Source organism: Strix uralensis, chromosome 21, assembly GCF_047716275.1.
Source record: "Strix uralensis isolate ZFMK-TIS-50842 chromosome 21, bStrUra1, whole genome shotgun sequence".
Lineage (NCBI taxonomy): Eukaryota > Metazoa > Chordata > Aves > Strigiformes > Strigidae > Strix > Strix uralensis.
The window spans coordinates 8,960,295-8,984,592 of NC_133992.1; the positions used below are offsets into that span (position 1 = coordinate 8,960,295).

Genomic DNA, 24,298 nt, shown 5'->3' on the forward strand with positions numbered 1-24,298 from the left:
GTAGCAGAAATGCAAATTGAGCCCTGAGGCCATTCTCCTGTTCGCAGCCCAAAAGCCTCCCGGCACACACACACAATTCAGAGGTGAGTTACCCGGAAAATAAGAGTGGAGCTAATTACCGGTCCCAGTGCACTAAAGCTTTTGTTACAATTCCGAAGGAAAAGAAAGAAAAAAGACTGATACAGAACAAAAAAATGGAGCGACTCATATTTGTCTTCTATTAAGAAAAGCCTGGATAAGACAGATCTTCTGCATTCAGAGAAACGAAAGGAGAGGCCAAGTCCCATCTGTCCTTGTCTGGCTGCAGACACGCCGTGTGCATGGTGGTGGGGAGGATGCTGGCCAGGGAGAGGTGGGTGCCAGGGCACCCCAAACCACCCGCCAGGTCCTCACACCACAGCTCTCCCAGCCCTGACTCGCCTGCCTGTGCCTGGGTGCCCTGGGATTTATGAAATACCAACGTGTAAAGAATTAGGAGAATTTCTAGGAGTGAGACAGGCTTTTTAGAACAGATGCGCAGCGAAGGTGGTGGGTTATCACAAGCACTGGTCCTTGCTCTCTGCTCTAGAGACTCTGCACATCCAGGAGCCAGCCCAGACCACTCCATGCTCTGAAAATAACTTTTTTTAGCAACAGAAGAGGGGTAAAACACACAGAGGTGATATAAAACCCGGGAGAGCCAAGACTCCCAGCAGAGCAGTCATCGAGCAGAGGAAGCAAATGGAGCAGAGGGGGAGCAGCATCTCAGGATGCAGATTAACATTGCACGCTGCATTTTCCCAGAGGGAAAATTGCATCCCTGGCCCTGTGACCCACAAGCTCCATCATCTCCTACTGCAGGTGATGGGGACAGAGCACCCTGCACTCACTCTCCCCACTGTGCCACCCCTGGAAACACACCACCACCGACAGCAGCCACGGCACCCAAGGTCAGAGCAGCAGAAACAAAGTTGGGCTGCAGAAAAAGAAAAAAGTTTGCAACTAAAAGCTTAACAGGGATGATTCACACTTCCCTGCTACAAAGAGATGTCCCTATTTGCCAAGTATTTCACCTTGGCTCAGCAAAGGTGCCTTTGGCTGATGGTCCTAAGTCACGTAACGTCACCATAAAAGCCCTGGCACAGATTAAGAGCAATATTTGGGTGTCCTGCTCAAAAAGGAGCCGAGGGAGGAATGGAAACTCCATATGGCTGCTTTATATATCTAACAGCTTTATATATTTAGCTGGCTGCAAAGGGAAACGTGCGGCTCTTGAGAACAATGATACCAGTTCCTGACACTGCACCGTGCCCCAGGAGAGAGCTGTTTACAGGAAAAAGCCTCTGCCCAGAGAGCCCGGCCAGCCTGCGAGGAAACGAGCAGATGGCCAACAGCCCACGGCGGGCACCAACACGCACCCCGGCCACGCGGCAGCTGGGAAACAACATCCCCAGCCTTGGCGAGGCTGTCGGAGCACGGCCCAATTCAGCTTTAAAGCAGCGAGCCTCGATGACTTTGCAGGGCTGCTCCTGGACCTTCGCTGCAGCCCCAGGGCCAGGAGGGTGGGGAATGGGGGACCCTGCGTCACTCCAGAGCAGTGCTGAGGGGTTGGTGACATGAGATGACCTGAACTATTGGAGCTTAACTGGGCCTCCAGCTCGAGCAGGCGAACGCGTTCCCCTGGCAGGAGGAAAGGCAGCAGCGTGCCAGCACTTCTCCAAAGCCCGAACGCGTGCATGCGAGGTGTTCGGTGCCCCTCTTCCATCGCCCGGGTGGTGCGTGCAGCCACACGCTGGCTGATGGACGGACAGACGGACTCCGCTGGACTTCTGGCAGCCCGTCTGCTCACGTAGGGACCCATCCCGAGCCCATCGGTGAAGCAGCACAGGGAGGAAAACCGCTGTGCGAAAGGGAAAGGAAGTGGAAAGGGAAAGGAAAATGTCTTTCGCTGTCGTGAACAAAACAAAAGCCACAAGTGATTCAAACTGCACCACAACACCCAGCCTACACACAGGGTTATGGCAGATTTTGCTCAAGAGCCCGCTGCGAAGCGACAAAAACCGCTTCATCCAGGCGCTGCAAACACCCCTGCGTGTGCAGCGTTATTGTGGTTTCCTCCTGGGATAAAACCGCAGCCTCTTCCCTCCTTCCTGAGCCCACCACAGGCTGGAGAACCAGCCCTAGGGTCCGCCCAAGCCCGCGCTGTCTCACAGCATCCTCGCATCGCAGCGAGGGCAGGGGAGCAAAGCGCTCGGAGTAACGGCCCTAGGGTCAGCTCGCAACACGAAACGCTCCCATCAGGTGCATCGTCTGCTGTGGAAACGGAGCCGTGGCCAGGACCGGCCAGAGAGCTCACATTTGGGAAATACACTTTATGTCTCACTTTGGTTTCAGGCTCTGAAAGCCTCCAAGACGCACAGAGCAGCCTGCAAGCAGCGAGACTCGAGGCTCACTGCTCCCTCTGCCTCCACACCCAGGCTTCCAATATTTGGCAAAGAGATCAAGACGTGCAGTCCCTGCACGCCAGCCTCACCTGGGATTTATGGGTGCAGCGCACTGTTAGGGACCTGCTGGTGCAGGGGAGCTCAGAAATCGCAGAGCACCGGGGACTTTGCATCTCCTCCCTCTGTAGCTGCTGCTAACGAAGCCGGGTCACTTAGCATGCACGAACCTTACCGTGCCTAATCTAGTGGAGTACAACGTAACTAAACACACAGTGACTTTTTGTAGCATGCTCATAACGTGCTTGCACAAGCATGGAACAAGGAATTCGATGTAACACACTCAGGTGTGTACGGAGGGGAGGAGAAAGTGAGGACACTTCTCCCCGCGGCACTGATAGTCTGATACATCACCTAACTTCAGCTATGGGACAAGAGGATACGCACTAACTTGCATTATTACTTTCTCTCAACTCTAAACGCTGATAGAATGTTAAAAATTATTTTTTACATTATTTTTATAATTTTCTACTGCCTTCAACATTTGTTTGTTTGAACGAAGGAGAAATCAGGTCTACGCAAAGTCTGGCAGAAATGAAAAGGAGACACTTTCCTTGTGATTGACAAGATAAAGCCTCCAAATGATTGACAGGACAAAAGACTTTTGTTTTCAGTTGATAGGCAATGCAGTAATTTTCTTTAAAAGGCATCTTTTCTCCCCAAGTCTTTCAGGAAAAAGCACAAACCACAAGACAAACCTCTGCATTGAGCTGTATCGATCCCCTGCCCCGGCGAGGCGGCTGAAGGCTGATTACCACCATGTTTTCTACGGTCCAGAGCCTGAAGAACCCAAGTAAATCAAATGCATGTTTGAGAGCCAACGCTGCTCCCACAACAGACACAATCACCGTGCAGATGGGCGACAGCAGCGTTGCACAGCACCAGGGAACATCATCCATCACCACACCCTGGGTAAGGAGTGCCTTCCCTGAACGCAAATCCTGTCGCATCCCCACCCGCTTTCCTCTTCTCCCAAGCTCCTACACTCACTAGCTTCCCTTCCCCAGCAAAAATAAAATCAATGCACATGACGTGTATTATGGTGACAAATTTAAGTTATGTTACATGTGCTATACTGATAGGCCTCTTGCAAGGAATCGGGTTTGGCCTTTCTAGAGGAGCCGGGATGCTCCACGAGCTGGGCAGATCAGCTCCGTGAATCCCCACAGACATCACAGCACGGCTCATCTCTGCCACCAGCATCGCTCCTTCAGCACCTCTCGTGGTGGCCAAGCCACGTTCAGCCCCCAGAAACACCCGCCTGACTGGCGCGGGTGACTTCAGTACCAGTGGTTGTTAACTCCAGCGCATTCCCAACACGCATCCAAAACACCAGAAGACCTCATTCTGCAAACACCTGCAGGGAGACGGCCATATGGAGCAAGAAATTCATCCCCCGTGGCGTAACTCTTCCCTTCATGAGTAATCTTTGCTCACACAGGGCGACAGCATGCTGTGAAATCAAAGGGCTGTTAAAAGACGGGGTGTGACCCCGATATCTGAGCGGTACCTGCGGGCTGCAAGGGGCGTCCTTGCTGCGCTGTGAGTGCTGCCTGAATAATTCATTTTTGGGGGGTTGCAATGGCTGCACAGTGTGAGGGAAGGAGAAGGTGACCCAAGCGAGGTTTGCTCCTGCTGTTCCTCTCTGTACAGTTCCCAGTGCCGGGTGGATCAGCTCTCAAAATAAACTAACCGTAGATTAAATAGAATTTTGGTTTTAAATGAAGAAAAACGTGAAAACAATGAAATGAATCTTCTCAAAAATTCACTTTGTAGACAAAACGATTAGCTGCATTTCAGCCAAAATTAGGAGTGTTTTCAGTTAGCAGTTTGGGGAAAATAAATAAATAAATAAGCAAGCAAACAAACAAATAAGGAAGATGAGAAAACCCAAGCTGCCAGCACATTTTGCCCTGGTGTAACCCGCTGGCTGCCAGCACTGTTACGACAGCGAGAAAGATGCTTTACCCTGTTGTGAGTGCACAAGGTGGTCCATGCAGGGGACAGATCCTGGCACAGCTAATCCACATCTCCGCTGCTTATGCCAGTATTTGGGAATAACATGATGTCATTCACCAGTGAAGCGAAGTGGAAATGGAAGCAACCTGGAGCATCTGCCCTGTGTCTTGGCAAAAGCCCCATTGTGTTCAGCTGGAGGGACAAAGGTGACACACCCCTTGGACTCTCAGAAGCCAAACCTGATCATCACAACGAATATATAAGTACAGGTCTGTCACAAAAATCACTGTATCCCACAGAGCCCATTCTACTGAGTCACCATCCAGACTGACACCAACAAGAGGCGGAAAACATCTTTGTTTGCCGGCAGCAAAAACCCAGCAAGCCAGAGGTAGGAACTGCACGATCAGCTTTCTGAGATATCATCACAGCTGCGTCCCAGATAGTCTTCCTTTTAAAAATAATAATAATCTATACATGAAAAGAACAGAAACATTATGCTTTGCCTATGCATAATGACTTAGGACACCAGGAAAAAAAACCCCACACATGTCAAATGACATGGTTGTGAGACCATCTCACATCTGTTATTTGACTTCGTCGCTCCTCATTTCTCTCTTCCCGAGAAGTTCATACATATTTAAAAAGGCCAATAGCTCCATTACTCCTCACTTCTTGTAATATTAGAAGATTAGAGTCCATAAGGGAGCAAAAAGAAAAGAAAGTATCACGGGGGAAAATGTCACTGTAGTACTACAATACTATTTACCCCTAATCCTGCATCAAAGTAGTTTTTATTTGGAGGAGGGCTGCCAGGGCAGGAGGCAGAGCTCTGGGTGCTTAAATGAAGGTGACTTGGAGCAGGAACAAGGCTCAGACTTTTTCACCAGCAGCCGTGCAGCACGGACCCGCTCTCAATGTCCTCGTCGTTCTCCCAACAGAATCAGGCTGGAAAACTATTAATTATGAACCAGAGCTGGAACGCTTCCTTCACAGCAACAGTGATGGAGGAAAAGATACCCCAGCCCGCCCCACTGGTTTGGGTTCGCTCTGGCAATAGAGATGCAACCAGAGCGGTGGGCAGCCCCGGTGACTTTGCAAGCACGTTGATTTTTTGGGTGGGTTTTGCTTTTTTTCTTTTTTGCTTTTGCTGACAATCAAGTTCTTGCAGAATTTTGGCCTTTTAAAAAAATTTTTTTAAACAGAAAATGAAAAAAAAATATTGAAGTTTCAGTTTGTTTGTTACTCAGAAAAGAGCAGGCACTGAGTTTTGGTAGCTTCCCCTGTGAAGTCAGAGCTGTAATGGCTTCGTGCTCATGCTTACCCTACGGAAAGGCTTTGACTTCACTCTATAATCCTGAACCCAACGCAAAGAAACCCAAGGCCAGCAGAAATCTCGCGCTCAGACTTTGATGCGACCATAAGCATTTTATCACTGTTTCAAAGGCTGCCAAGGTGTCCAAAGCCAGCTCTCGGGGAAGATGAAGCAGCCTGGGCATCGCTTGGCATGTTAGCCAACGCTCCTGCCTGCTGCCAGAGAGAAGGATGGGCCTTGAGGTATCCTCTGTAGCTTGAGTCAAGGCAACGGCTGTAGCTGTGGGGCTGGAGAGACCGTGCCAGGCACTGGGAGAGCAAGCACATCCCTGCTAAAACACCGTCCCAAGCTGTGTGGCAGCAGCACCACAGACACCCTGCATCAGCCCATCACTCCCAACAGCTATTTATATATCCTTCATTATATTCTTTTCTTCCTGTCCACACTATCATGATCCAGTGCTGTGAAAACTTGACGTTTAGGTATATTTTCACCATCAAAAATGTCAGGAGGAAAAATGAAATTACTGAAATGCCTCGCAGGTTACCATTCAATAGGAAATACCCAGCAATGACTCCAGCCAGGGTGAGCATCGCTTTTGTGGTTTACGAAAGCCCGAAGCCTGCCTGATGACCTGCATCTAATGAGAAGTTTGTAAAGAAAAGCCAGCAGACATTAAGTGCAGCTCTAACCCTGCAACCAGCCCCTGACCTGCAAGGGCAGCCGGCACAGCCCCAGCGCTTCCCTGGGTCCAACCTCCTCACTACAAACCACTCGGCTCTTTGCCGAGCTTCCAGCCCCTCGTCCTTCCCCAGCCCTCAGCCCAGAAGTCCGTATCCTTGATTACCAACTCTTTTGCCTCATATTTCTATGCAGAAACCACAAAACTTCACAGCACAGCAACTGAAATATTAAAGCAATAAATATTTGTATTTTTATATAAATATTCACATAACTATTTTGGTCACAACCTGCATTGATTTGCACCCCCTCTTCTTGCTTCACTTAGACAATATTGATGTGGTGATATTTTCAGGCATTACAGGAACATTTTTTCCTCTCAGAAGGAAACAAATGAAGAAAGTCAGCCCCAGCCATGAGCGTGCCAACAGCCACACCCTGAGTACAGACTTCTTCTAAAGGCTGAAGGACAATTTCATGTGACCTCATCATAATTTTTATCTTATTTCCTTGATTTTGGGACAGATTCAGAGCCGCCAGTGAAGCTCATTGAAAGGTAAAGATGCTCTCCACAAGGTTACTCACGGGTACGTGCGTGCGTGACGGTGCCTGATCGGGATTTATCTGAACATTTCTACAATGCCATTACTAAAAAGCTCCATTCTTCACCCTGACTGGGGCTGATGACTACTCTAAACCACAGCTCCTGTCCCAGCCCCTTGAAGCACACTTGCTAGCGCTCAGGAGTTGCAAAGGAGGACTTGCAGGTGACAAGCGCTCCAGTTTGCGCTGGAAGTCTTGCGTAAACACCTTGCTCTTGGGGCTTCTGCTAGATGGGTACAGGCTGTACAAAAGGACAAGGCTTGAGGACCCCCACAAGGCTTGTGATGCTGAAAATCATGAAAATAAATGGCACTAACCACCCGCTCATCACCACTATCCCACAGGACAGAGGAAGCTCCTCTGCAGAGCTTCGTCCTTACACGCAGACACGAGATGACAAAGGCAGCATTGCACAGGAGCTCTCACCAGATCCATCCTCAGACCAAAAGCTAGGAATGAAAGCAAAGCATGACCACTGCTACAGTGGGGAGAGCCCGGCTGCAGTGTTTCTAGCACACAGGGAGGCATACAAATGTAATTTATCAGGGTCAACTCTTTTTTGACCAGGGAATAGTCAACTGGAGCAGGAGGGTCAAAACCACTGATTTTACATTCATTTTAAAAGCTGTTCAGAAAGTTACTGCTCCACACTCCTGTGCATCCATATGCAGCCTGCGCAGCCCTTTGCTCACTGCTACGCTTCAGCAGCTCTTCTGTCTTCAGTGGCTGGGGTCCTAATGCTGCTAACCGGGATTTAATTTGCTCTTGCTAATATTTTATCTGTGGTATTAGGTCATGTTTCCCTTTCCACTTGAAAGGCATCTTCAGCTTACTGGCAGCAATGAAATTAATAGAGAAATCATTAGAAAGCATAAGGCTAGGGCCGTGCAAATCACACACCACAGAAGATTATTTCCAAACAATAAAATTAATTGGTGTCATCAGCCACTAGCAGAAATGCAGAGAGAGTTCGCATTAAAAAACATAGAGGATTATTGACAGCCTGCGACTCCTCATACATAAAACATTTGATGGCATAATTTTATTTCATTATTTTCTATGCATGAAGGCTTCCCCCGCATGGAGCTGCGGAGGAGAGTTGAACCAGACAGCAAGATACATCTGGGACAGCAATACCACAGCAATACCCCAGCTCTTGCCTGCACAAGACAGCTAGAAATCAGCTGAAGACCTGGTGGATTTGGTCACCTGGCTTGAGGCAGCATGAACCACACTGATTTTCAGAGGACAAGCACTCAACACCTTTTACAAGTCAAGCCCTACAAAGGTCTGGACCCAAATTTACTGGTTTCTTTTGGATACCTGAGACACAAGGACGTGCCTGTTGCAGGCACCTCCAGGGAGCAAATCCCACAGCAAACCAGTCACTCCCGGCACAGCCCACGTTCAGCTCCTGCACCCTGAAGCAAACACCCTCCCGATCCTCCAAGGTTCAGGTTTGGGTTCACAGCATCTTCCTGGGCTCTCCCATCACACCAGGATCTGGCCCCTTGCTGACCCATGGAAGCCACACAAGCAACAGCAGAGGATTTTGGCCCTAGCTACAGTATTTACCCCCAATATTCAAAAATGGCTGGAAAACACTAAAACCCATACACTTGAGAGAGGCAGGTAAGGTCATCATCCAAGCAAAGCAGAGTAAATACTATAGTGCTGTCATCACAGAATGGTTTGGGACTTTAAAGATCATCCAGTCCCACCCCCCTGCCATGGGCAGGGACACCTTCCACTAGCCCAGGTTGCTCAAAGCCCCGTCCAACCTGGCCTTGAACCCTTCCAGGGAGGGGGCAGCCACAGCTTCTCTGGGCAACCTGTGCCAGTGTCTCACCACCCTCACAGTAAAGAATATCTTCCTCGTATTTAATCTAAATCTATCCACTTTCAGTTTAGAGCCATTACCCCTTGTCCTACCACTACATGCTCTTGTAAAACGTCCCTCTCCAGCTTTTGCCATGGTGGTTAAAAAAAAAAAGAGAACGATTAATTCCAAGTCTCGAGAAGGCATGTTTGAATTTGTTTTGTTTCGGAAGAAAAAGAATAAATAGTAGCCTCAAGTCAGGATAATATTTATTCACATGCTTCACTTTGAAGTTCAGCCCCTGTCGACTTCATGTGGTGTGTGCACACGCTAAATCTCCTCAAGAAGAGAGCTTTCTGAAACCGCAGCCCTGAGCAAGGAGAGGAAGAAAGGAAACTATTCAAACACAGGTATTAACGAAGCAAAATAAGCCTCAACACCTGAGGAATTATATCACTATCCCTCCAAAATACAAAGGAGAATTTAAATGGTTTCATTATTGTACCTCCCCCAGACGGTGCAGACCTATAGAGCAACCTCTTCGGTTCAGGGAACTGGATTTCATGGCAGAAAAAGCAGAACAGGAAGAACCACCAGTTGGGTTCTTGCCAATAAAGAGGATTCCTGCCGTAAAGAGGGATTTCTCTATACGCCATTTCTTCCTGACACCATCTGAATGCATTTCCACACTTGCATGAACACCTGGAGAGCTTTAGGCAGGGAAACGGGCAGGAGCAGAGACACATCAACAGGCAGAAACATGCTGGGGCTGGTGGCAACACATCCGCAGGCGCAGCAAAGCCTTGAAAAAGCACCATTAACGTCCAACATCCCCAACTCCTTCCCAGCCCCATGTAGTAGGAGCTGCCTTACTGAGACATGAGCTTGTCTCCAAGACATTTCTGTTTTCTTAAGTAACTCCGGATATTTTGCTTCTTCATGTGTGTGTCTCAAGCAGAAGCCACCAGCCTTGGGCTGGGCAATGAGGCAGAAGCTTTCTGCACCCACCCTCAGCACTCAAACTCCCAATTTCAGGTCAGGCTCCAAATCGCACGGGGTGAAAAACCTTTACGCACTTTGCAAACATTTTGGTGCAGGTTTGCTCAGTGTGTCCCAAGGAGCAGAAAAGCAAACAGCCCTGCCTTTTCCAAACAGAAGCACCACAAGAGTCACGCTGCAAAGAGCCATTGCTCAGCTCCTTCCCTCACCCCCAAAGATAACATATTTTTTCCAAAATTCCAAGCGCACCACAGATAATTATCGGTATCAAAATTCCTCTTCCACTTCACTTGCTGTATTGCCCAGAATGCAAACACATGGGAAAGAAGAGTTTCCCTCTATATATCTTACCTCTCTGATCTCCCTCCACGGGTCCTCTGACCAGTTTTACCAAACACATGAGTAAACCAGGATGCTACATTACACCCTGATACCCTTAATGAGCACCACTGGGTAATGTCTCTTATCTGACCTTTCTTTTAGTTGGGTCACTCATATTTATAGTCATGCTTCATTCTTCCTTAAGTGTGCCCCTGATATGGCATTTACTCATTTATGTTTCAGAAGAGAATAGGGTAAAAATGGATTTAATGGAGCTAGAAATAGAATGGAGCAAAACCACAAAAATCTAAAGATCTGCTTGTCCTTCAGACAGCTTACATGAACAGGAACTTGCTGCGACTAATTTTAATCGACTGCTACCTCTTTACAAGCCTTCTGTGGCAAGACAGAGCTGGAGAAGCATCTAGGAAGAGCAAAGTGCCTCAAGTTAAATGTTTTTTTGGCTGTTTTATACTCTTGTAACACACGTTGTAAACAGAAGTGCCTGTTGCAGCTCGTGATGCGACTTCACAGAACCCAACAACTCCCAGGACTGACACAGCAAAACTCGGCTTTCAAAAAGCTTTCTCCAGCAACACCACCTGCCAGCCCAAGTGGCTGCATCTCTTTTTATCTGCTTCCAGGGCTCTCGGCATTGCCCTTTCCCTGCGTTTTGAAGGTCCCTGGCCACTGTGAAAACAAGGTGGCCAAAGCTGAGCATCCCTGGCCACAGACCATCCATCCTTGCTGTGCTCCTGGCCAGCTTCTCCTTAGCCTAGTCCAGGGCAGGTTTTCTTAACCTTCCCTTGCTTTTCAAATTCTCCCCCTATCAAGGTTAAAATTGATCAGCTGCTGAAACAGAGTGATAAGGTGGTGAAGGTTCAGGCTCTATTGCTCCTCTGAAGGACAACTGCTCTTCTGTGAGCCACTGACCAAGAAGAGGCACATTAGAAGAAGCCGGGGGTGTGCCAAGCACTCCAGCAACAGGCAATTAAATCCCTTTATGTGCCAGAAAACGGCTGTGGAGGTGGGAGAGGCTGCCCACAGCCCTGGTGAGCCCCAGCACATCTGCAGAAGGGAGCTGAGCAGCACAGACTGAGGCTGGGGCACCTCTCTGCTGGGTCCCCCACCGAGGAGCACAGAGAGCTGGGCTGTCATCACACCACGACTGTCCTCTCCGCTGCCCAGCCTGGTCACCAGTCCCGGTCCCAGGCAGGGGCTGCCAGCCACGCTGCCGGTACCGCACAGTCACTGGGATGAATTTTGGTTCCCCTCTAGTTCAGTTCCTCTGACAAAGTCAACTGGGATCCAGCCGAATGCCTCTGCAGCCCATAGCCTATCCTGCAGGGAGGATTCTTGGGAGGTTTTATGACAAAGGACAAGACTTCATGGTAGCCAAAACCACCAGTGCTTCAGTCCAGCCCAGTCCCCAGGTCCCTTCCCGTGGGAAGCACAACTCACATGCAGCCCCATGGAAAACCACTCTCAAACCCATCCCTGTGTCCCTCTCCAGGACCTGCTGGTCCAGCTCCCAGGCTGCAAACAGAGAGGCAAGGAAAACCCAGACAGAAGCAACCTGTAATTTCACAGCACGAGTCTGCTGCGTGGACCTACCACAAGCGCTCTGGAATCAGGAGATGGTCCAAAGCTGCCCAGTCTCTAATGTTATGAAGAAAACCTCCTCTCTGGCATATTTCTTAAAGCCTCAGCCCTGGGAACCTTGCAATTACTTGCTAACTGAGCTTTCAGTTTTATTTTTCAAGTTTTTAGTCCCTTGCAACTGCAGAAAAAGCCTGAAGCATTACTCAAGTGCTCCCTACTCACTTAAAAAAAGGCCTCTAGAAACAACCTTGTAGTGCTGTTGTTTTTAAAAGAAATAACCCAGTTTGAGAGCACATAAGCCATACACCCTGAATTCTCTGCAACACCAACAGATGACTGTACAGGCACAAGAGTCTGATGCAAGCCCATGCACCCAGCCAGGGAGCAGAAGGTCTAGGCAGAGCCAGCAAGCCCCTTCCTCAGGGGACAGCTATCGTGAGAAAGGAAAGGACATGACCACATGCAGGCAAAGTACCACAAACATCCCTGTTCCAAGTGGGGTTCAGAGCTTGACATCCCAAAAATCCTCAGCCCCTTGCAAGCCCTCCCCTGAGCTACCAGCTGAGCTTCTGCTCTCAGAGCCTTGCACCCGAAGCCATCCCTAGCTGTCCCAGTTTAGCCCCAAAAAATTATATTTGGCAGCTCATCAGGAGAAAGAGCACTGTGAAAACACACACCAGCGGGACCCCGGCAGACAAGCGTTAACCCTTCATCCTTCCTCAAAGCTCTCATTTTCTTCCCTTTTTCATCTCCCATTGGCATTTATGATCTCCAACCAACATGATAACCAGCATGTCCCAGTTTGCCTGGGCAGGGTGGAAGAGAAACTTTGATCCGAGGAGAGGCTGAACATGGCTGGCATTAATGGCAAGACTGCAGCAAGGGGAAATTTCATCAGTGCACAAATGGAATTTGCCAAGAGGCATTTTAAGAGTCAATTCTTCACACTCCAGTAATTAGAACAATATTATGAAAAAAGGCAAGGGGGAAGGCAGGAGGCAGCGCACACACTGGGACTTGGCTGATGGAGGAAACAGGCTGAGCAAACAAACAGAGTCAAGTGAGGCCTCAAGGCAAGAGTCCTTCACATGGTTCCCTGCAGGTTGGATTTAAACCAAAAGTTATCCACTTCCCAACTGTAGATTTTTCTATGCATGCATGTTTTTAAACAAAATTTCATATTTAGATCAAATATGGGCTAATGACCCTGACCCAACTTCTTTACCTCAAAAATACGATAAAGGTCAACGGGTTTTTTTTTCCCTTTCCAAGCCAATACATTCAATTCAAGGTCCTGCTACGGACTCTCCTAGTGACTAATAAATCTCTGTGCATGACCTAAGACATTATAAAAATCTAATGCCATTGAGTACTTGGTCCCAAAAATCAGATACCTGCAGAGGAGCCATCATGTAGGTCTACAAAAACCAGAACACCCCAAACTGTTGCATTAGCTGAAAAATGCTTGAAATTAACTTCCCATCCAGCATCTACTCTAATGGGATGAAACACCCCAGCTGAAAAATGAAACAAAACCAAACAAACCTACGTGGTGGTGGATCCATCTCTAACTCCTCGCCGGCTGCTGGTCAGCCTCTCCAGGGAACTGGTGGCCTCTATTTGCTGCTGCTCTCCAGGGTCCCACATTGGAGTGCCCATACGCAGAGCCCTCGCAGCCAGCTTCACCGTGTTATTTCCAGGAGCCAGAAAAGACTTTTTTTTTTTTTTAAGAAAAATTAATTTGCTATGCAAATCTAGCTTCTGCAAAGACAGCTTGGGAGCAGAAGTGATGCGTGGGGTTCAAGGCAGACTGACGCTGGACAATGGTTATTCCTATCTGCTGAAAGCGGGACTCAGCCAGCTCAATTCACATCTGCAACGAACTGTGATCTCAGCTCTGCTTCTGGAGCACAGAGGTCCTTTTGATAAATCTCTCTGTACAGGGACTAAAGCACTATTTCCGCATGAAAGAAATATATTCAATTATTTTCAATAATCTTTACAGTCCACTGGCTTGGAGGACAGAGTTTCTCTTTCCCATAGGAGAGCTGTTGTGCCCCATCAGGCTCAGGTACATCGCTGGGACAGTGGAGAGCAGTGCTCCAGAACCCACTGTCTCACGGCCCAGCTCTCCAAGCACTTCTTTTAAATTAATCCTCCAGCACAATCTCCAGTTGCTTTGCCTTTTGCATGTGCCCACAGATCAGGGTGCCACAGGAACACCCTTGATATCACACCCAAAATCCTCCCAGGATCCCCAGCTCTGATTTCATTCTCAGTGCACACTCGTAGCACCGACACCAAAAGGTCTGTGTATGGGGAAGAATCCTTCCTCATTCTTTTCCTTGAGAAAACTCTGCAAAGCTTTTCTTTGACAAAGCTCCACTTTTGCTTCAGTTCTTTCCAGATATATGTATACTTTAAATTAGATTCACAAAACCAACAGAGAGATAGAAGAGTACACCTGTATGAGAGCCATTACGCTGTGACATCCATTGTGTCTCCAAGGACCCTACAATGCAAATAGCTGTGGACTGTCTCCCTACTCGTATGAGTAATCAACTAAATGACTCTTAAGGGATGTGGGACAGCAGCAGGTCAGGGCACAGGACTGCCAGGTCTGTCACTGCTCCACTACCACTGTTCTGCAGGGCCTGGACAAAGTGCTGCTTCTTGGGCCACAACTACACCAACCCTTCAGACAACACAGAATCCATACATTGTGTACGTTATCCTCACTGCTCCGTCATATTCAGGCTCCAGACCACGGCAGAGCAACTGAGCATCACGCTGCAGCTTGGAGACCCTTCATGCTTCAAGTCAGATAGAAGTCAGGGTGACCTTGGAGGTGGCAAATGGAAGAGGTGGAGAGCTGGAAATAAGCTCTCCCACATGGCAGGAGTCGCGGAGAAGGTGCTTTTCATCAGTAGCTGGCATCAACATTAAGGCAAAAAGATGAAGCCTTGCCCTAGATTAGGATGGGAAACACCATCATCCCAAGCCCCAGAAGAACATGCAAACTGCTGGCTCTCATTTATGTGTTACTTCCAACTCTTTTGCACATTGCTCCTTCTCCTAAAGTATTAGCCATCTTTCTCAAAACTTAAGTAACAGGCTGTGAAATCCCCACCATCTGTTAAGCCAGGGAGAAATCTCCACCACAGCTCAATCAGCCTCTCCCACACAAGCCTTACTCATGACTAGGAACGACTGCAAACATTTACCAAGTCCACGCTGGCTCAGAGATTCCTAAAATTACAAACAAGAAGCCTGGAACAGGAAACCCTGACAAATTCCATGAAGCGCAGGTGTGTCCACATCATTAGCTTCACCCAGGGTGCATTAAGACTGCTTTCTTGCTACCATGATTATGCTTTAATATGTAATTAGTAGGAAGAGAATGATGTCAAAGAGGAGAATGTCTCACTCACATGCTCACCATTAAAACTGAGAGGGTAATTGAACCAGCAGCAGCATCACCATCTGAGGCTCATTAACTGGAGCAGCAAAGCACTGAGGGCGAGTGAGCGTTGCTGTCCCACTGCAGGTACGGCCCAGGGCTGCCAGCCACGCTTGCCACAGTCACCCCATCTCCCCTCCTGCACCAGGTTTGGAGCCAGGCAAGGAAAGGTCTGCAAGAGCTGGAAAATACAAAGGTACCTTTCCCCAAGAGAAACACTCACACTTTTTCCAAAGGGAAATTGATACTTGAGATAATTACACAACCCTTGCAGATGGTTTTCAGATGTCTTGGTCATCCCGGCCTCACCTGTGATGTTTAGAGAGAAGCTTTTTCAAACCTTTTCAAGGTAAATGGCTCCCTACCAGCACTGCAGATGCAGCCCAGCCCCGGAATCCTGTGTTACTGCCTGGCTCCTTGTCTGCTGCACCCAGCACAGCCCCTGCACACAGACAGACCAACCCACCTAATGCCTTGAAGCTCCAGGATATTTCTCAGCAAGTTTTCCAGTCCTCTCTATCCCTCATCTGTGTGCACAGCAATGCCTGCACCCAGCTCGCAGCAGGCAGGTGGGAGGAATCCCGGATGTACAGGGAGTTTTTGACAAAATATTCCATTTTGGAAGGAAAAGGAAAAAAAAAAAATACCCTATCTGGAAGCCCTCCAAGAACAAACAAGCAGCCCATTCTGACAGCCAGTGGAACAAAATAGGCGGAGATGTCGCTTTTTTTTCCCCCCCCTTTAACTTTCCCCCATGAAGAAGTGTGGGAGGGAGAAGAGAAGCCTCCCCATCACCCCTGGACAAGGGTAGCCCTGGTTTCTAAAGCCATCCCTGCAGCCTCAGCGACCTGAAAGTCTCTCCAAACATGGGAGACTCAGACGAGATCGAGACCGGGCGAGAGATGGGGGTGCAAACAGCAAACCTCACCGAAACCACGCTCTGCTGAGACGCGGAGCTTTCAACACCTTTATTTTGGTGCACTGTTTATTCGCTGTGAAACATTAACATTTCTCTTCCAGTAAGTGACTGTCCAAATGCAGAGTACAGATCTAGCAGGAGCACGGCAGGGCCCCAGGCTCACTGACCAAAGCCCATCTCCCTCCGAGCACCCTGGTCCTGGCCCCTCTTCTGGGATGTGCTGGGGAAGGGGCACGGGACACCCAGGCTCCTCTTGGCATCAGGCTGTTTGTGTTCAGGTGGGATATTTCAGTGTGCTAACTTGTACCGACTCTCCTCTACCCCAGAGGAATCACAGAATTCACAGAAGCCCCCCCCATTTTTCCTGACTGTTTCTTGGAGATGTTGTGCAGAATTACCAGCATTAATTTGGCTGGGCCAGTATTTTCAGGCTGACAGTTTCACTTTTTTGCCCATTCTGCTAAACCCTGGTTACATCCACATGTTAATCTGTTTCAAAAAATGTTAATTATTATTTGTAACCAAAGCATTTAGCCTTGGGACAGTCTCATCATCAGACACTAGTGTTCCAAGAGGCTGAGAAATCTGCAGAAGATTTTAATGATCAAATAGAAGAGCTCATTAGAAAATAAAGTCCTTTTATTCCAAGACTCCCTTAAGTGATATTACCTGGGATCTATTTCCTTCCTTTCCCAAAGCACACACACACTGAACAGTTAAGCTCAAGTGATGGCAGCTGCACTAACTGAGCACCAAGAGATAAAAAGACTGACTTTGCCTGTTGACATCTTTCAGTCACCAGGATGCTTACTGTATCATTAAGCCTCAAACACTTGAGGACATAATAAAAGAAAACATCTCAAGGGGTTCAAACGAAACCAGGCATTTTTTCAAACAATATCCAAAATCTGCTGGGTCACCCAAAAGAGCCTGGCTTCTTCCCCCTCTCCTTTTTAGAGATACTGGCTGAAAAATGTTTTACCACTCACAGGTTTTTCAAGGAAAAAAAAAATAAATCCTTCTCTCCCCAATCTTGTCTAAAATTACTGCAAGGAGAGCTCAGACAAATCAAAAAGGTAAAGGAAAATCAATTTCATACACATTAAGGATGTGCATTTATCCATGTCCTGATCAATACCTTGGATTCCTTGCACATTAAAACACTTCCATCACTATTTAAGATGCAACAGTAGAATTCTCTTATCCAGACTATGGAAGTTACGAAAGATCCTGCCCATACTTGTTTGATCTGAAACATAATACCCCTTAATGTGACCCCTTGGAAAAATACTGAGGAAAGCAGCCAAGAAGGAAAAAAAAAAAAAAAAAAAAAGACAAAGCTTCCCAGAATGAACATTTCTGGCTCTTTCAGTTCCACTGAGAAGCTGCACATCTATAAACAGACTAGATTTCTAAGTAGGGGAGAGAGGAAGGGGAGAAAGCAGAGGGAATTTGCCACAGCGCTGCTAAAAGCTTCTGCTGCGTTGAACACCAAAGGGCCACCAGTGCTGGGGCCCAGCTCCTGCTCTCGCTCCTGCCCCGGCGCCAGTTGCTGGGACGCAGCATTTTCATCTGCTCTGCTGGGACACCCGGCTCCCGAGCCCACGGGCGGTGCGAGCCTCACGATCCCACGTGCATGTGCCAAAGGCCTCGCAGCACCTCTCCTCCATGCTCCCGAAAATCAGAGCAGCTTCGCCAACGGCGGTAACTCCCACCGCGGTGTTTACGGGTGATGCACAAAGCCCTCGGCGAGGAGCTGAGCTTCTCCCTGGGAAAGCTCCCTGCTACGGCAGCTCAGCGAGAGCCCCGAGGGGTGCCCAGCCAACAGCGCTGAACGTCACTCCGGGCTGGGGAACCGCAGGAGCGGGTCTGATGCTGCAAAGCATTTCTTGGCAGAGAACCCAGCCCCGATCACCAGAGACCTTGGGCGAGTGTGGGTGTCTGCTTTCAGCCACACCAACATCTCACCCAGAAAAAGCCGGCTGTAAGCAGAGACCCTTCTCCCACAGCGGGAGCCCGGCGTGTCCCCTCTCATTTCAGCCGGCGGGACAGGAGGTGCCACCAGGGCCACAGCTCAGGGGTCCAGCTTCCAGCTGGTAAAGCCCAGGTGTTTCACAGAGGGGCTTGCTTTAGGGTGTAGTGAAAGACTAACTGCATTTTATCACCAACTTGCTGCCTAGGCACGATTTAAGGCTGTGGTGCTGTTACCAGCCCCCTGAAGACCACAAAATACACCAGCGTGGCCTTTTTGACATTAACTGCGACAGCCAGCTAGGAAGATTCACAGTCCACCAGATATTTCAGGGCAATATTCATGGCAGAGCAGGGAGAAACTTCCTCGATTTGGAGCCTAAAAATGTACATTACTAGAGGTGTGGCAGCACCTACCACATCCCTCGTGGCAAACACCGCCCAGGTAACAGTCCTGCGCGCGGCACGGCACTACGCAGCAGAAGGCACTGGCTGGTACACACTTGACTAGCCACAGAGATCTGCAATCCATTTGTCCTGTGTTTTAGGGAAGTTCAGTGTCAGGGTTTCCTGTACATATTTTCAGCGTCCCGGCTGAAAACATCTGCTGGACACACTGCACCTGCTAACGAACCGCAGCTGATGGCCTCACAGTGCCGGGGAGTGGGATGAGGGTCCCAGCATCACCCCACATCCGACAGCATCACCTGAGACTAACCTGCATCACGGGAGAGTCACGGCCAATACAGAGCTTGGTAGGTATGGCGTGAGAGACAAGCAGCCCCCAAGCCCAAATGAACCCTCAAGCTGGCAAAAGGTGGGGGGTGGTGGTGGAATAAACCCAACCCATGCTGTTCCAGTCTGCTTTTGCTATTTGCAGCATTCATCCCAACAGCCAAGTCTCCAGTACAATTCCAGCAAAGCCATTTAAAACACAGGTGGCCAAACACCGGCTGACCTAATGCCAGCTGAGCAACATGACAGCCAGCACAGGAGGGACCAAGCATCCCCCACAGCTCCTGCCAGCAGCCGGCGAGTTAATCATCAACTGGCAGGTGGTGATGTCCCTGCACAGGCATGCCACAAGGCCACAGGCATGATACATCCCCGCAGGGCTGCCTTCTCCATGCTCTTATATGCTTCCCGGAGCTGGGGTTTATCCCTCGGGCAAGGACTGCAGCACCCAAGGGCTCTGGGCAAAACCCTGTGGGCAGCATCAAAGTTTCAGTCAATTTTCAGCTTGTTGACAAAGCACCTCAGTTGCTTCTGAAAGGCACAGTAGTGGTCCATAAAGCACAATACTGCCCTGCAGAAGCTGTACTGCTCTGGTCAGGCGTGTGGAGGGAGGCACAAGGGACAGTGTGGACTCAGGGGGCACCTGTGGCACCTTCTTCAGTGGGGACAATGCCACAGCAAGCACCTGGCAGGCAAAGGGTTAAGCAGGTTCCTGGTTTCTTGAGTGCAATCACACATACAATTCTCTTTGCAGACCGGTTACTCTACTACTCTCTGGGGAATTTAAAAAAAAAAAAAAAAGAAAGTACACATGCCCTTCTTTAGGAGAATTCTTTTCACTTCCTACCCCACCCGCTGCACACGCACTGTGAGCGTTATAAGCAATTAGAAACATTTTCCTCTGCGATAGGATCCCTTTCTTGACGCACATCCAACCACCGCGTAGCAGCCATGCAAGTAACTGGCCCCGAGGAACACGACGCGGGAGGGTCTGTCGGGCTGCCCGGTCTTGGGGGGGATCTGTAGATAAGCAGGAGGCGAGGCACAGCTGCCTGTGGCACTGCCGAACACTCCGCTCCTGGCCGCCATCCCTTCATGCACACAGCGGTGCATACAGAAAAATGCACTGCTTTTAATTTGTTCTTGGTTATAAGAGGTCAGGGGGGGAAAAAAAAAAAAAAAAAAAAAGGTCAAGAACGGGAGAAGAAGGGCTGCTCCCACCGCCAGCGGCTCAGCTGGGGAGGGCAGGCACTGGCCTTGCTTTGTTACAGCACCAAAATGCAGCCATTCATCTGGAAGCCTTGCAATTTTCAACTTCCTATATTATTTCATATAAATTTCCTCCTTTCTCCCCTTTATAGGCCCAAACTAAGTTAAAAAGGCACCCTTTAAAATACTGCTGCGGGGATACCGACTTGTATGTGAAATTAGAGATGATGGAGGGACGGAAATTCTCAGCAGAGAAACAGAAACACAAACCACCAACTCTCAGTTATTAACCCTTTAAATAATTCTGACAACGCTCCCCACCCTCCTATCTGAAAGCAAGCAGAAAACTCCGATTTCTGACTTTCTGGCAAGAAGGCGGGGGGTGTGTGTGTCAGAGAGGGACAAGGGGATGGTGCAGTCAAACCCCTTCGCAGCTCTCCCAGCACCCCGGCCCGATGGCCAGCGGGGTGGGACCTCTCGTTTTGCAGATTCTCCAACCACAGGGTGCTGGTGATGAAGCAGGGGATAAATCTGCAACAGCATCTGGCGAGGAGAGCCTGGACCCCTCCAGGGCGTTCCAAGAGCGCTCCACGCTGGCTCATCGGCAGGAAGAAGGGGACACCTTTACACCAAAAATTATTCTGAAGATGCAAATGTTTTATAGCGGGCACCCGCCACTGACTCTTGATAGTACCAGCACACCCCCTCTTTGGCAGCTCTCCTGTCCTCTCCCACCACCACGGCGGCTCTTGGTGCAGCCGCCGGAGCGTGCCGTGCTCAGGGCCACCCTCCCCACCGCACACGTCTCCTCCCCAGTGCTTCAGACATGCAAGACAAGCCACGTACAAGTCCTCTGTCAGCCACCCATACATCACACGTGCCAGCGAACCTCGGTGGATTCAATTAATTGAGAGGGAGGATTGATCCAGACCCTCCCTCCTCTGAGCCCTGCTCGAGCTGTGAGGTTGGTGCAGCTCTCGCCAACCTCTGGACCAGAACCAACAGAGTGAAAAACTCCACTTTAATCTCAGTATCAATATCTCCTCATTTTTCAGCTGACCTGTGAGCCGCTTCCCTTTTTCATTTTTCGAACAGCATCATTTTGCATCTCTGGGTCAGGGTAGGGAAGACCCCTGTCTCACAAAAAAAGCTTTTTTCAAACAGTGCAGGAACTTCAAAAGAAAGTTGGGACAATTAAATACATGTCAGGAGAAGAGAGAGGAGTGGGAGGCTAATAAATGGCATGCTCCACAGGTTTATGAATGTTTGAACTATATTTCTAAAAAAAAAAAAAATACATTACTGCAAGTTATTGAAAATGAGTAACTCCCTTTAATGAACCTTGCTACCATCATGCTGACTAATAGAGTGATAAAGAGTTTAATCCATATTTATGTACATTTTATCTCGTTATAGTTGGTGCCAATAAATTAGCAAGTCCAATAAGAGTTACATTTTATACCATCACTGCTATTAAATGTGCATGAAGTACTGTACAACAGCACACCGTACACGAGCACTAGCTTTTTATTTTCTTTCTTTTTTTTTTTTTTAGGAGCCAGGCAGTACTAACAAAGACAGGGCACAGCACCCCTGCAGAGGACCCCAGCGCTCACTCTTGCAAGATCAGACCCTAATTAGGGACGCGGCAATATTAACAGGGGTTTTCTTCCTGGAAGCACTGCACACTGCGCTGCTTCTGCGTCCTGCGGCGGACACAGTCAGCGAAGCACTTCTGCAAATGGATAGCTTTTAAGCCATTTTTAGAGGGTTAAGATTTAAACAAAACAAAATTGAAAGCCAACTTGTAGAAAACAATATATTCTTTTAAGGTGACTTAAAGGGGCACAGCTAGAAATGCAGGTCAGCACCTCAGGTCACTTTGGGAAATCTCTGTCATGAAACGCAGCATGTCGCTTGTCACTGCGGGACTGCTTAACAACTGGACATTGGGAAAAAAAATGGCTGTGTGCAATTTAAACTGCCCCTTCAACTCCCTTGGGTAACTGGGAAACACTGCAACCGAGATTACAAGAAACATGACGCATCTATCTGGCAAAAGCCTGCGCTTGCCAATTACCCAACATCCCACGAAGGCAGAGATGGAGCTTTTCAGCTCCACAGGGATTTCGGCCAGAGAAGCCCACATGGTTCACGATCCCATTTCACCAGCTGTTATCCCAGTGACAGTAAGGACGAAGTGACTTCCCAAGCTTAAAACTCAAGGAAGTAGCAAAACCAGGGATAAAAACACACGTTCCTGGACTTGAGCAGCCCCCAACCACACTCGCTCCTTCGGAGGAGGCTCCACTGATCCTACAGCAGCTCCTCCTTGCCGAAGCCCTGGCTCAGACGCCAAAGGGAGCTATGGAAACCTCTCTCAGAATACCAACTGGTCAAGACAAGCCCGAGGGATCTGGTTTTTCTTCCTCTTCTAAAGCACTACTGTTTTTCTTACACTAAGAAACCCTGAAGGACCCTACAGATTCCTAACGACAAGCCCTTTACATGTATGTTGGCACCACATAAACGCAAGCCCGTGCCTTTCTACTTGGTAATTACACTACAGCAAACCTAAATGTTACCAGTAATTGCTGTCTCACCCGCATTCTGGTTTGGAGGAGAGAAATAACTACTTAAGTGGCATCAGAAAGGAAACACCCAACACCACTCCACCAAGGTTTCTATGCAATTAAATGGTCAACTGTTACCGTGCTCTGTTCAGAAAAGTCTCCTACACAGCGTAAAGTGTCTTGTAACCAAAAACCACTATTGATCTAAGGAATGAATAGCTGCAGGAAGAATTTTTTGTGTGTGAAGTCTGTTTGGCCAGTGGAAATGTGCATTAGAGGCGCCTTTTGCTCTCACTCTGACTCAAAACGGAAGGGCGCTTTGGTCAACAGCAGATTTTTCCCTGTTTATTTGCTTTGCCACTGTTGAACACAGATCTGAGGATAATGTGGGAATGAAAGGTGGCAAAGACAATGGGGATGTTTTGACAGCCTTCCAGAGGGATTTAGGGTGGTGCAGACCTGAACAGCTGATACCTCCACCAAACTGATAAAACAACTGCATTGGGAAAAGATCAGTGAGGTTTTTGTATACAGAATTTATGTCTCCCACATCTTATAAGGTTGTTTGAGGATGATGATGCACATGAAAATAAGCAAGATCCAGGCAATAAAGTACAATTGGATTTCTTGGAAGCTTATAACAAGTTTCTTTCCAAAGTCTACTAAAAAAATAAATTATTATGAGGTAAGAGGGAATGACAAATCATCTCCCCTTCCAAGTCACAAACCCAAATGTCCCTGCAAAAAGTGAACAGGAGGAGGGAATAGCTGTTCCCTAACCAGACCAAAAAGGAAACCAAACTGTGTTCAGCTGACATGTTCCAGCAGTGTTTAACGCCAGACTCTATTAAAAGGCGTCTTCGGCAATTTGAAACAGCACAGAGCAAGAGACAATGTGATGATAAAGCAGCATTTTTAATTAGCAGCGGTTCCTTCCCCAGCCCAAAAGGTTCCTTCTGTGCATTCATATTCCCAGAACAACAAAAGCCTTCTTGTATTTCATAAATCAAAAAATTCATAAAACAAGCCCCTGCAATTGCACATTCCAGATAATGGTCCAGAAATAAATTAGGCAATAAATATCAAATAATATATCCCCATCAGCAGTGAAAATCTACTCTTTGGATAATCAGAAGAGAAGATGCCTTCCAGCAGCTTATGTCTGGTAGCACGAAAAAGGTAAAACAATAGGGAGCTTTAATAAATCTTTTAACACCTTTTCCATTGAAGAATATAGCAATTGTCCTGTGTAATAGCTTCCCCGAGCCCGGTATCCATCAGAGTAACAGCACAGCCCTGATGCTGTTCACGTCAAAAGCCAGGGTATCAGAGCAACAGCCACTTGTCAAAATCAGGTAGGATTTTCCTCCCTCGCAGCTGGGTCTCAGTCAGCATTTGGTGTCACCCATCAATTACAGCAAAACACAAAAACACACTCTCTCCTCTCCCATCTAGGTGACAGACCGCACAAACACAGCCTGCACCTAGGAATGGCTGAGAGGAACGCATAGATATTTTGATTCCCCCCCCCAAAATATATTTTTTATGTAATTTAGAGACTGATCCCAGAGGTCTTATACTCTAAAGAAGAAAACTTGAAGGCTTGATCTCCCTTCACTAAAGACACAGCAGAATCAACCCCTACATACGCA

General features: G+C 48.3%; 1 protein-coding gene across 3 annotated transcripts in view; it reads right to left on the bottom strand.

The window, feature by feature from the left end:
* The window catches only part of VAV2 (vav guanine nucleotide exchange factor 2), a 149,411-nt gene that overhangs the window by 90,371 nt on the left and 34,742 nt on the right, over positions 1-24,298 (bottom strand). The window lies entirely within an intron of this gene.